Raw genomic sequence first — 14,391 nt, forward strand, 5'->3', positions numbered from 1 at the left:
GCTAGTCGAATCCAACAATACATTAAACAAATTATTCATCATGATCAAGTGGGTCTTATACCAGGCATGCAAGGGTGGTTCAATGCAAGAAAATCAATCAGTATTAATAAATCAAAGAAGAAGAATCACATGATCCTATCAATTGACATTGAAAAGATATTTGACAAACTACAGCTTTCTTTCTTGATAAAAATTCTACAAAAGATAGGAATTGAAAGAAATTCTCAACATGATAAAGGACATATGTGAAAAACTCACACCTAGCATTGTACTCAATGGTGAAAGGCTGAAAGCTTTTCCATTGAGATCAGGGACAAGAGGAGGATGCCTGTTCTCACCACTGTTGTTCAACATAGTGCTAGAGGTTCTAGCTAGAACAATCAGGCAAGAAAAAGAAATAAAAGGCATCCGGATTGGAAAGGAAGAAGTAAAACCTTCACTATTTGCAGATGATATGATCCTATACCTATTAACAGAAAGTCCCAGAAAATCTACAACAAAGCTGCTAGAGCTAATGAATGATTTCAGGAAAGTGTCAGGATACAAGATCAATACACAAAAATCAAGGGTGTTTCTACACACTAGCCATGTGCAATCTGAGGAGATAATCAGGAAAAATAATTCCATTTACAGTAGCAACTAAAAGAATCAAATATTTAGGAATAAACTTTTTTTTAGAAGTTATTTAAACCTTACTAGTTTAATATTTTAATAACTTATAAGTGGTGATATAGGCCCCATTAGGTTTTAGTTCGTTCCTATTTCTTTTTATAAATGATTTTCTTTAATTTATTTAAGTATATCGCACATATATCGCACATACATAAACCATATATCTGTAGTAATAGTTGTGAACTTACAAAACAAACCTAAATATCATCATACAATACTCTCATAACTCACCCTACCACCAATACCTTGCAATTTTGTTAAATATTTTAACTAATTATTGAAGAGAATTGTCAAAATATTACTACTAACCAAAGAATTTCCCCCCAACCTACCCTATTATTATTGTCTTTATATCCTTTATATAAGAATCTACATAAACAATAAGCGTATAATAAAAGTGAATTTACAAAGCAAACAAGCATAATATCATACAGAGGTAACATACATTAACCCTCCACCACCACCTTGCATTTTTAGGAGAAATTTATTACAAATTATGAAAGAATATTGACAAGCTCTTACTACTAATCATAGCCCTTATCTTTTTTTTTTGGCAACAGCAAAATTAAGCACTTTTGTTCAGCTAAAAATGCAAAAGAGAGTGAAAAGGTATTTATGATGCAGAAAATGAACAAAATATATCATTAATTCCTGGACATCAATAAGAAAAAGAAACATCCTAATAGGAAAAATGGCAAAAGACAAAAATTCATTTTACAGAAGAATCTACATGAATGTCCCATAAACCAAAGAAAAGACATTGAACTTCATTAGTAGTTAGAAAAATGCCAAGCCACAATACAATAACACTTTACATTCTCCAGAATGAACGAAAATGAAAAAGCTGGACACTACCAGGTGCTGATGAGGATACAAGCAGTGGGAACTCTCATGCACTGTTGACACAGCCACTTCGAGAAACAACTTGGAACCAAAGTGGAACCGAAGGCATGCATGCCCTGCTACCCAGCAATTCTACTTGTAGGCATTAGGGAGAGAAACTCTTGAGTGTGTGAGTTGGAGGATAAGCTTAAGAATGTTGATGGCAGCATTATTTATAGCAGCAAAGGAATTTAAATAACTAAGTGTCTCTCACCAAGAAAATGGATAAATAAATTGCACCATGCTCATATAATCAAATATATATTATACAGATGAGCAAATGAGGGAACTGGAGCTACCTATGCCAAAACATAGTGCTGAGTGAATAATCTTGGGGATAGGTTGTTATGCATGGTAATATCATTTCTTTAAAGTTTTAAACCATGCAAAAATCACTCTCTGTTGTTCTTGGGTACATATACGCATAGATTTTTTAAAAATAGAGGCAAAGGAATAAGAACACCCATGAGGAAATCTAGGGACCAAGAAGGAAAATGGGATTGGGGATGCATACACAGAGGGTTTCAACTATATTTGCTGTGATTTATCTGTTTAATTTGATAGTGGACACTTGGATGTGCATTTTTTTTTCAAATTCTACTCAATTTATTCATTTTTTAAAAAGATATTACATTAAAAAAAATATGAGGTCCCCATTCGCCCCCACCGCCCCCACTCCACCACTCCCCCCCCCAATAACACTCTTCCCCCATCATCATGTCACATCCATTGCGTCTGGTGAGTACATCTCCGGGCATCGCTGCACCCCATGTCCCGTGTTCCACACCACAGTATTTAGGAATAAACTTAACCAAAGATGTAAAGCACTTGTATTCAGAAAACTACAATGCACTGTGAAAAGAAATATAAAAAGACCTAAATAATTGGAAGAACATTCCAGCCTCATGGATTGGAAGACTAAATATAATTAAGATGTGAATTTTACCCAAATTAATATACAGATTCAATGCAATCCCAATAAAAATTCACCAGCATTTTTTCCTTTGTTTTTTTTTTCTTTTCCCAGAATTTTGTAAACAAATGGAAAACACAATTATCAAACTTATTTGGAAGGGTAAGGGGTGCCAAATAGCCAGAAACATCTTAAAAAGGAAAAGCAAAGTTGGAGGATTCACCCTTCCAGGCTTTAAATCATATTACCTAGCCACAGTGGTAAAAACAGCATGGTATTGGCATAAAGAGAAACACACAGACCAATGGAACCAAATTGATGTTTCAGAAACAGACCCTCATATATATGGTCAAGTGGTATTTGACAAGCCTGTCAAACCCACTCAGCTGGAGCATAACAGTCTATTCAACAAATGGTGCTGAGAGAACTGGATATCCTTATCCAAAAGAAAGGAAGAAGACCCCTATCTCATACTTTACACAAAAAATTAACTCAAAATGGATCAAAAAACCTAAATATAAAGCTTCTAGAAGAAATGTAGGAAACATCTTCAAGACTTGGTGGCAGGTAGTGCATTCTTCAACGTTATATGGAAAGCATGAGCAATGAAAGAAAACATGGATAAATGGGACCTCTTCAAACTTAAACATTTTTGTGATTCAAAGGACTTCATCAAGAAGGTGAAAAGGCCGCCCACTAAATGGGAGAAAATATTTGGAAAGTACATATCCGATAAGATTTTGATTTCCATTCTATATAAAGAGACCATACAATTCAACAATAAAAGAGCAAGCAATCCAATATAAAAATGAGCAAAAGGTTTAAATACACACTTCTGCAAAGAGGAAATACAAATGGCCAAAAAAAGCATTTGAAAAAATGTTCCATATCGCTAGCAATTATGGAAATGCAAATCAAAACGACAATGAGATATCATCTCACACTGCATAGAATGGCCATTATTTAAAAAACAGAAAACAATAACTGCTGGAGAGGATATGGAGAAATAGGAACACTCCTTCACTGTTGGTAGGAGTGTAAAATGGTGCAGCCTCTGTGGAAGACAGTTTGGAAGTTCCTCAGGAAGCTAAATATAGAACTGCCATAGGATCCAGCAATTCCTTTGCTAGGAATATATCCAGAAGAACTGAAAAGTTGACATGAACAGACATCTGCACCCTGATGTTCATAGCGGCATTATTCACAGTTGCCAAAAGATGGAAACAAAAAAAGTGTTCATTAACCAATGAATGGATAAACAAAATGTGGTATATACATATAATGGAATACTATGCTGCATAGGAAGAAATGAAATTGAGACACATATGACAACATGAATGAATCTTGAAGACATTATGCTAAGTGAAGTAAGATAGACACAGAAGGACAAATATTGCATGGTCTCACTAATATGAACTAAATTCAGAGAATAAACCCATGGAGATAAAACAAAGAATATAGGTTATTAGGAGATAAGAGAATGGCTGAGAAGGACTACTGTTGCTTAATATATGTTAATTAACCTGACTATAAAAGTGTGGAAAGTTATTGGCACACATTGTAGTGCATAGCAGCTGGCTTATAAATGCGATTGTGACTGAAAAAGGTAGTCCAGGGATGTAAATGACAATTGAAAGAAACAACACAGTGAACTCAAAGTTGGATGAGAATTGAGGTTGATGGTACAGATGCAGGAGTGTTGTTCTGTGAACTAGAATGGATGTACATCACTATTTCAGGGTGGTGGGATTGTGGAGTAACATGGGATAAATAAAATTGGTGTGACCTATGGATTGTGGTTAAAAGCAGTACTGTAATATTCTTGCATCAATGCCAAAGATGTGCTGTGTTGATAATGGGTGGTTATGGAAAAAGTGTGCCAAATGTATGCTATGGACCATGGTTGTTAGTCATAGTATAAGGATATTATCTCATAAATCTGTAACAAATGTCCCACCATGGTGTGGTGTGTTGATGAAGGGGTGTTGTATGAGAATTCTACACATGGCATATTGTTTTGTAAGTTCACGACTTCTGTAATAAAATATATATTAAATGATAAAAATTTTTTAAAAGATATAGTTAAAAACAACAACTGAGGGAGTGCTGAGTTCCTAGCCAGGGGAGCGCTATCACATTCCCCAATGGAACAGCAACAGTCCCCCAAGTGCAATGGCAAAGACCAATAAAGAAGGATGGTCCAACAATGAGCCCTTGATACTGATGACTATGCTTATGAGCCTGTGCGCCTGAAATATGAACTAGGCCTGGAGCTGCAGGATGCCTAAGAGTTACCTCCTGAGAGCCTTCATGTTGCTCAAATGTGGGCACTCTCTAAGCCAAACTCAGCATGTAAGTGCATTACCTTCCCCCCAGCATAGGACATGACTCCTGGGGATGAGCTTCCCTGGCACCAAGGGACTACTACCAAGCACCAGCTTATGATATAACTAGAAAAAGACCTTGAATAAAAGGGCCAACTCAGGTCAGCAGAATATCTCAGCCTTCATGTAATATCAGATGTTAAAACTGCTTTTTGACCTTGAATAAAAGGGGGAAATGGAAAGGACAAATGAGTTTATATGGCCATGAGTCTCCAAAAAAGAGTCGGGAGGTCATCAGAGGTCCCAGAGACAGCCAAAGTAGATACAGCCCCAGGTACTGGTTCTCCTGAGGGCTCCAGAGACCCACAGGTTCTATGGTCATGACAGATGGCTCTGGAGTTCAGTGCCATGTCAGTTGGCCCTACTTTGGAGTTCGTGTTCCTGAGTGTGATGGACCTTTCTACACATGCCTCTTCTTTCACTTTTACTGGAACTGTGGTTGGCACTGGGGTTGGTGTATACTCTGGAGAACTGAGTTTCTGGACTGTCCATGTGATAGCCAGGCCCTGAGCCTCAGCAGACTTGCAACTCCTACACTCTGGTTTATTGGACTTACCCCAGCCAGCTAACAGGGAGGTGAAGAAGGTCAACCACCACACCAGGGAGCTAAGAGTGCCTACAACTGCAAGCAGGAGAATTGCATCCATCATCCATGTGGAATCTAAGCCCCCTCTCGATATAGAGGTGGAGTGGACATAACCATCCCAGGGTCCACAGGCTGGAGGAATAGAGTATGAATTAGAATGGACTTATTGATTTTCTACTATGGAACTATTGTGATTAGTAATGGAAGAAATTGTAGCACTGATGTAGAGAATGTGGCCACAGTAGCTGCTGATGGTAGGGAGAGGGAAGAAGAGATATGATGTGGGGGCATTTTCAGGACTTGGAGTTGTCCTGGGTGGTACTGCAGGGACAGATGCTGGACATTGTATGTCCTGCCATGGCCCACAGAGTGGACTGAGGGAGACTGTAAACTACAATGTGAGCCATTTTCCATGTGGTCCAGCAGTGCTCCAAAATGTGTTCACCAAAGGCAATGAATATCCTATGATGACGAAAAAAGAGATATGTTCAAGTCCTAAATCCCAGTCTTGAAAACGCAACCCTATTTAGAAATACATTCTCTCGGCAGCGGACTTGGCCCAGCGGTTAGGGTGTCCATCTACCACATGGGAGGTTCGCGGTTCAAACCCCGGGCCTCCTTGATACGTGTGCAGTTGGCCTATGTGCAGTGCTGATGCGCGCAAGGAGTGCCCTGCCATGCAGGGGTGTCCCCCACGTAGGGGAGCCCCATGCTCAAGGAGTGTGCCCCATAAGGAGAGCTGCCCAGTGCGAAAGAAAGTGCAGCCTGCCCAAGAATGGCGCTGCACACACGGAGAGCTGACGCAGCAAGATGATGCAACAAAAAAAGAAAAACACAGATTCCCATTTCACTGACAACAACAGAAGCGGACAAAGAAGATGCAGCAAATAGACACAGAGAACAGACAACCGGGGTGGGGTGGGGAGGGGAGAGAAATAAATAAATAAATAAATCTTAAAAAAAAAAAAAGAAATGCACCCGCTGAAGATGTTATTAGTTAACATAAGACCAAACTGGGCTAGGGTAGACCCTAATCCACTATGGCCTGTGTCCTTATAAGGAGAGAATATTTGGACACAGAGAAGACAGCCATGTGACAGAGGCAGAGATTGAGTTATTCCACAAGCCGAGGACTGTCGTGGATGGCTAACAAGCCACTGTTAGAACTCTACATACTTCAGAGGAAGCATGACCCTGCTGACGCCTTGATTTGAACTTTTAGCATCCAGAGTTGTGAGACAATACATTTCTGCTGTTTCAAGCCACCCAGTTTGTGGTACTTTGTTATGGTAGTCCTAGCAATCTAAAACAAACCCAAATGTAGCATTAAAAGGTGTTAGAGAGGATAGAATTTTGGTGCCTGCAGTTTTGAACCTGTGAATAAATAACCACCAACACTCCCTAGCCCTCAACTCCCAAAAAAACATGGAAAAAGTTTTGACAAATTTTCTGGGAATAGTAGAAATTGGTCTGCCATAAAGCGTCACAATTGAAGTCAGTTGAGGTTATACCCTCTCTTACTTGAAGCAAAAACAGCCCCTTATAAATTTGAGAGGCCACTCAGAAAGGTCCTGGGCTTCTCTTGGCTTTTCCAACAATAGAACCTAAATGCTTGCATGATGGGATATTTATAAGCATGTCTCTCCCCCTGCTGATAAAAGAGATATTAGAAAACCACATTTATTCTCTGGCTCCATCCCCACTTCTACTCTCTACCCTTCTCCTTCCTACATACCTTATATATGAATAGTTATGCCCTTTTATTAACTTTGTCTTTTCATTCAAGCAAACCTTATTATGCATCAACTTAATGCCAGAGAAGAATGAGGCACAGTTCCTGTCTTTAAGGATGGTGAACTTGCAAATAAATCTTAACGAAATGCTCTAAAACGTTGGAGTCAAACAGCTATGGGAATGATGATTTTGGTAGTGGATGAAGATTTAAGTTAATAGTATAAATTCAAGAATGCTTTACTTTTACAAAGTGCTAAGAATATGATGATACACGGAAAAATTACAACTAATGTAACTTGTGGGCAATAGTTAACAGTAATAGACATATTATAATGTTTTCCAATAATGGCAAGAAGATATTTTTTCAATACTAAGAGACAATAGGGCGGCATAAGAAGGTGTGAGATTTTTCCTTTTGGAGTAAGGAAAATGTTCCAAAATTGACTGAGGTGAAGACAGCACAACTCAGTGATGAAAATGAAAGCCACTGAGTGTGAATGGCTTGTACAAAGCATGGGGTTGTATAACAGAGGGAATCCAGTGGTGGATGGTAGACTGTGATTAATAGGACAAATATGAGAACATTTTTTTCCGAATGAAAACAATACATAATACTAATATAGGGTGTTAATAATTGGTTGGGTTGGGGGAAAATGCACAAAATGTAAGGTATGGGTTAAGTATTAGTATAAGTATAAATATTTTGACAATGTTCTTTCAGTGTTTGTAACAAATGATTCACAACAATGCAAAGTGTTGGTGGTGGGGAGATATGTGGGAGCCTTGTATGATGATATGCATGTTTGTTTTGTAAATTTTCAAATTTTACTGTATATTTATTGTTTATGTATGTTCATGTATGAATGATATGCTCCAATAAAATTTTATTTAAAAAAAGAAAAAATGCTTTGGTTAGAACTTGCAGAACAGTTTTGAATAAATACATTTTGTATTAGACATACTTATTATATTTTCAACTTTAGTGGAAACCCCTCTAGGTTGTCACTAGTAAGAGAACTTTCACTTTTTTTCAGGTGGATACCTGTTAAGGAAATGGTGAATATTGAGGTTCTTAAATTTAATCAGTCACTGATGAGCATTTCCTGGATTTTTTATGATTAAATCATATGAATGGTCTCCCCATTCAGTAAAATGTGGCTGTACATTCAATGGTGAAGATAGTTATATATCACACAATAGAACTCTGCTTTCCATAAAGTGGATATGCAGACACTGGTATTCATAAATAAAAAGGACAGGACTGAACAGAGACTTATTCCTCTTATTCATGTCATGACCAATCCTTCCAAGTTTGTTTAAAATAATTCCATAATAAAATATATTAATAAAATTTTAAGGCATACATGCATTGTGTAGCTCAAAGTCTTGTGGTTTTGATAGGAATGAATCACAGCGCAAATAGGAGAAAGCTTAGCCTTTACTGACTGGTAGTTTTTGTTCAGGGCTTTGGAATAAAACTGAGATCAACCTAAATGTACGAAAAGGAGCACTAACCAGCCTTCATACATTTCATGTACCGTTGCCCAGGAAGTAAAATTTACACTCACTTGTGGTTTCAGAATTGAAATGGCTGGCAATGTGGCCCCAAGGTTTCCAAATTGCAATTTTTCCCCTTCAATGAGGACATAAACTCACTTGGTTCTTAATGCAAAAATACTTAGATTTATTTCCACAGCAGAGTTGTAAATGTTGTATCTACAGCAGGTTACTCTTTGATTTAATTGAAAATGAAAACATGTTGGTTTTAAAGTAGCTCCTCATAAGTCCATTCTGAATCTTTTTTCAGGAATTTGGAACCTAGGCATAGTTAAACAAAATTTGAACACCTATAAATCAGCATGAGATTATAAATTACCATCAGTCAAGACCAGAATATCAAACAAGATGAATCTGAATCATTTAATCGGTACTTATGCATACTTTTCCAATTTTACTTCATACAATGTGTGGTGGTTTGGAACTGTTTCTATCCCAGAAAAACAAGTTCTTAAATTTAATCCTTTGTAAGGAGGATCTTTTGAAGAGGTTACTTTTACCTCAGGTAAGGTGTGGCCCAGCCCACTCAGGATGGGTCTTAAACTTATCGTTGGAGTTCCTTACAAGCAGGATAAAATACACAGACAAAGAGAGAGCAAGCCGGAGGGAGCACACAGAAGCTGGACATCAGTGGAACCTGGAAGAAGAGAGAGACCTGGAGATGCCATCATGTGCCTTGCCATGTGACAAGCTAAGGACCAAAAGTCTCTGGCAGCCATCCCCAGAATGCCACAATCTTTAGAAAGAATCACCTTGATGATGCCTCGATTTGGACTTTGTCCCAGCCTCAAACCATGAGCAAATAAATTCCCATTGTTTAACTTGACCCATTTCATGTTATTTGCTTGAGCAGGCCTAGGAAGCAAAAACATGTTACCCAGAAATATAAATATGTGGTTTTGTGCCTCTATTATTCTTTCCATAATTCAGTTTTTAAGATTACTTTTTGTAATGATGCTGTAAAATACTGAAGGAAATGAAAGTAGTCTTTTCTACCACACTTGCTCTATAAACCTGTACTTTTTAAAAAAGATTTATTTATTTATTTATCCCCACACACACACCCACTCCGCTTCTTTGTCCGCTTCTGTTGTTGTCAGCGGCATGGGAATCTGTGTTTCTTTTTGTTGCATCATCTTGTTGTGTCAGCTCTCCATGTGTGCGGCGCCATTCCTGGGCAGGCTGAGCCTTCTTTCACGCTGGGCGGCTCTCCTTACGGGGCGCACTCCTTGCACATGGGACTCCCCTACGTGGGGGACACCCCTGCATGGCACGGCACTCCTTGAGCATCAGCACTGCGCATGGGCCAGCTCCACATGGGTCAAGGGGCCCAGGGTTTGAACTGTGGACCTCCCATGTGGTAAACGGACGCCCTAACCACTGGGCCAAGTCCGCTTCCCTAAACCTGTACTTTTGATCAGCCCAATCCTATACTTGCTCTGCTCTACTGAATGCTGTCAGAGAAAAATTACATATTTATGGGAATTTGTGCCACTACACATAGTTAGTCTTCAACTTCACTCAGGTTCTCCAGGTTTTTATTGATTCTTTGTCTTCCAGATTCTCTTCTCTCAGAGGTTATTTCAAGCCTACAACATAACGTTACCATCAATGGACCCACCATCCAAGGTATTGTCACTTTCTATCTTAAGAAATAACTTTTTTATATATATATTTTTTAATGTAATACTATTACAAAGTCAATAAAAAAAAACTGAAGGAAAAAAAAAGATTCTATATAAGTTGATGATGTAACTAGAAAATGGCCTTGAATAAAAGGGTCAACTCGGAAAAAAAAAAAAAGAAATAACTTTTAAAAATAAATAAATTTTATTGATACATATTAATAAAGCATAAATCCATCCAAAGTGTACAATCAATGGTATTCAGTGTAATCACATATTTGTGCATTCATCACTTCAATCATACTTTAGAGCACTTTCATTATTCCAATATGATAATAATAATAAACAAAAAACAAAGAGGACGGCGGACTTGGCCCAGTGGTTAGGTCGTCCATCTACCACATGGGAGGTCCGCAGTTCAAACCCCCGGCCTCCTTGACCCATGTGCAGCTGGCCCATGCGTGGTGCTGATGCGCACAAGGAGTGCCCTGCCATGCAGGGGTGTCCCCCGCGTAGGGCAGCCCCACGCGCAAGGAGTGAGCCCCGTAAGGAGAGCCGCCCAGGCGAAAGAGAGCTAACACAACAAGATGACACAATGAAAAGAAACACAGATTCCCGTGCTGCTGACGACAACAGAAGTGGACAAAGAAGACGCAGCAAATAGACACAGAGAACAGACAACCGGGGTGGGGGGGAAGGGGAGAGAAACAAACAAACAAACAAACAAACAAATAAATAAATAAATCTTAAGGAAAAAAAACAAAAACAAAGAAAACTCATCACCTCAATCTCTCTGTGCTGTATATAGTTGCTATTTTTATTCCTTTTCTCTAGTATATTGTTATTTATATTTTGTAAAAACAGTCTTATATAAGCAATATCACCCATATTCGTGTTTTACATGAGGGTTTACTATCTTATCCAATACCATGTTACAGTTTTAAGCTTTCCTTCTAATAATATACATGACCTTAGACTTTCCCTTTCAACCACTGTCATACCCATGTAATAACTCTGCTAGTACAACCACCATAATATGCTTTCACCACTTCTATTCATTTCCAAAGATTTACAAACAACCTTTTCACCAGTTCTGCACAGATTAACCCTCAGCTTTCTATTCTCTATCCTCATACTATTTTCTGGGACCTATAGTCTAATTATTAATTCCATGAATTGAATAATATATTTAGTTCATAATAGCACAATAATACAGTATTTTTCCTTTTGTGTCTCGCTTGCTTCACTCAACATAATGTTCTCCAGTTTCATCCTTGTTGTCATAAGCTTCACAACTTCAAGGAAATAACTTTTATTCCTTTTGATCATGAACTATGGAAACCAAAACATGGCAAAGTTTTAAACCTCTCTCCTTCAGGAAAGAACCCTCAAAGAAGAATAATTAACATTTTTTAACTCAACTGTACATGTTCAAAAATAGTGAATGATAAAATATTGCACTTCACTGATTTTTAAAAAATGCATACATTCACATTTTAATATCTCAGAAATAAGAATGCATCTTCCAGTTGATAGCTTCTTACAGTCACTGTTGACCAGGTAGTTGTCATGATATAATTTTAACTGTCTGCCCATTTGGGAACTTGACTAGATAAAGAATATATGCTTGCAGAAATGATACAAGACTTGGTCATCACCCCTGGTGGCCTGCCTTGGCAATAGCACCCCCTCTATGTTTCAGTCAATAAACTCTTTAAGGACTTCAGCCTTCCATTAATCTGGTAATATCAAGATAGTAAAACATGAGCGGCAGACTTGGCCCAGTGGCTAGGGCATCCGTCTACCACATGGGAGGTCCGCGGTTCAAACCCCGGGCCTCCTTGACCTGTGTGGAGCTGGCCCATGCGCGCAAGGAGTTCCGTGCCATGCAGGGGTGTCCCCTGCGTAGGGGAGCCCCATGCGCAAGGAGTGCGCCCCGTAACGAGAGCCGCCCTGTGCGAAAGAAAGTGCAGCCTGCCCAGGAATGGCGCCACACACACGGTCAGCTGACACAACAAGATGACGCAACAAAAAGAAACACAGATTCCCGTGCCGCTGAGGACAACAGAAGTGGACAAAGAAGACGCAGCTAATAGACACAGAGAACAGACAACTGGGGGGGGGGGGGGAAGGGGAGAGAAATAAATAAATAAATATAAAAAAAGATAGTAAAACTTGTAGAAGATGTCTCAACAGCTCAAAAGAAAAGCACAGAGACACCTGTGAAACACTTCTTAAAGATGTTCTGTATCTCCACCACTTTTTAAATAGATATATTTTAGTTATTTGTACTTAAATTTATAAATCAACCAGCCAAACTTGTATAATATTACCATGACACAGCAAAAACAAAACATGTATCTACAAATATTATTGAACAAATTAGAGACAGTAAAACACAGAGCAGAAGGAGTGGAGGAAATCAGTGAAGCTGTCATGATAGCTTAACCCTTCATCTTAACATTTCCGTTTTTTTAGTAAGTGAGGCTTCCCAATCCTTCACACATCCTTATACTTATACTCCCTATTCTTGAAGCTAGATCGTAAAGATATATTATATCTAGTTCTTTATAGTTATGGATTTCCTATCTTTTATGTTGTCCAGAGCAGCCAAGGTAATCTGACCTGTTTTTGGAGCCTCTGATTAGACTCAAAATACACAAAGCCTCAAGCCCCAATTACACAATGAAAACCAGGATGAAATCAGACACACAGCTTTCAAGAACATTCTGCAAGGAAGGATGTAATGCAGCCTCTGCCCAGGTTGGGATTTATAGATCCATATCCACCTATATCTTCACACACCTTCAGGCTTTCTGTTCATGGAGTAATTTGGGAGTAAATCCATGGTTTGAGGGGCACTAAAATACTTAACAGTTTGCTGTATGGATTTCCCAGCTCTTGCCCAGATGGCCTCCAAATCACTGGCAGGAGAATTTTGCTGGAATTGGATATGGGACCGCAGGGAGTCCTCTCCCCTGTTCTGGAACTGATTGTTCCAGGCCTGGTTGCTCCACATTGAAGGTTACCAAAAGTGTTCACCAAACACCCCTGGGGAGATGAGGCATAGAATCCTGTGTATTCTGTAGGTACTGAGCCCTTCTGGGGCACCCTGTGGCCAGTCTGTGACCAATTGGCATTTTCCTGTCACCTTTTACATTTCATTCTCTGGTTCTGGAACCAGGTCTTAACCTGTTTGTAGCTGAGATTCAGAATGTTGGAAAGGTCTTGAAACTGTTGGAGGCTGAGGTATTTCTGTCTTTGAAATCCATCATTGAGTATACACAGCTGGGTCTGAGAGAACATGGTTCTGATTTTCTGTTTCTTGAACTGGCCCTCATCTCCCTTCTTTTTAAAAAAAAAATTTTTTGTTGGTATTATTGTCTTTTTTTAAGACACGAAGATAACACAAAATGTTACATTAAAAAATAGAAGAGGTTCCCATATATGCCACTCCCCACTCCCCCCACTCCTCCCACATCAACAACCTCTTTCATCAGTGTGGCACATTCATTGCATTTGATGAATATTGCTGTGCTCGTCTCTACAGGAGCAAGTAGTTCCACTTTGGGACTGGTGGAAGAGACTGGATTATCCTGAATAAGCAGGTCCATGGAGGAAGGAAGAGGAAAGACTGTCTCTGACTGGTGCTCCTCAGCGGAATACATTCGTAAGGATGCACAATTTTCTTTGGCCTCATAAATCTCAGGCATTGGTGAAGACTCCCTAGAATCAGATGCTTTGGGAGGCTTGGGACAAGCTAGATCAACACTCATATTGTTGAGTAGAAGGAGGGGGGAATCAAAGTCCTAATCTGTGAGAATGGCCAAGGCAGGCTTAAAGACTATTTAGGTGGAAGATCTTAGAGAAATATGAGATTGTGGCAGTATGAGATTGCTTATGAATCCCAAAAAGATTGTAAACTAATGTTTTTCTTGGTGTGATCTCCTTTGAATGCTTTAGATTTAACTGACATTCTTTGATTAAATTACTTGTTAAGATTAGGGCTTTGATTCGGCCACGTCAGAAGTGCATCAC

General features: G+C 38.9%; 1 pseudogene; it reads right to left on the reverse strand.

Moving 5' to 3' along the window:
• Positions 1 to 13,150: 13,150 nt before the first annotated feature.
• On the reverse strand, positions 13,151 to 14,129 carry LOC101426720 (homeobox protein NANOG-like; annotated as a pseudogene).
• Between the last annotated feature and the right edge of the window lie 262 nt (positions 14,130 to 14,391).

This window comes from Dasypus novemcinctus, chromosome X (genome assembly GCF_030445035.2).
Source record: "Dasypus novemcinctus isolate mDasNov1 chromosome X, mDasNov1.1.hap2, whole genome shotgun sequence".
NCBI classification, from domain to species: Eukaryota; Metazoa; Chordata; class Mammalia; order Cingulata; family Dasypodidae; genus Dasypus; species Dasypus novemcinctus.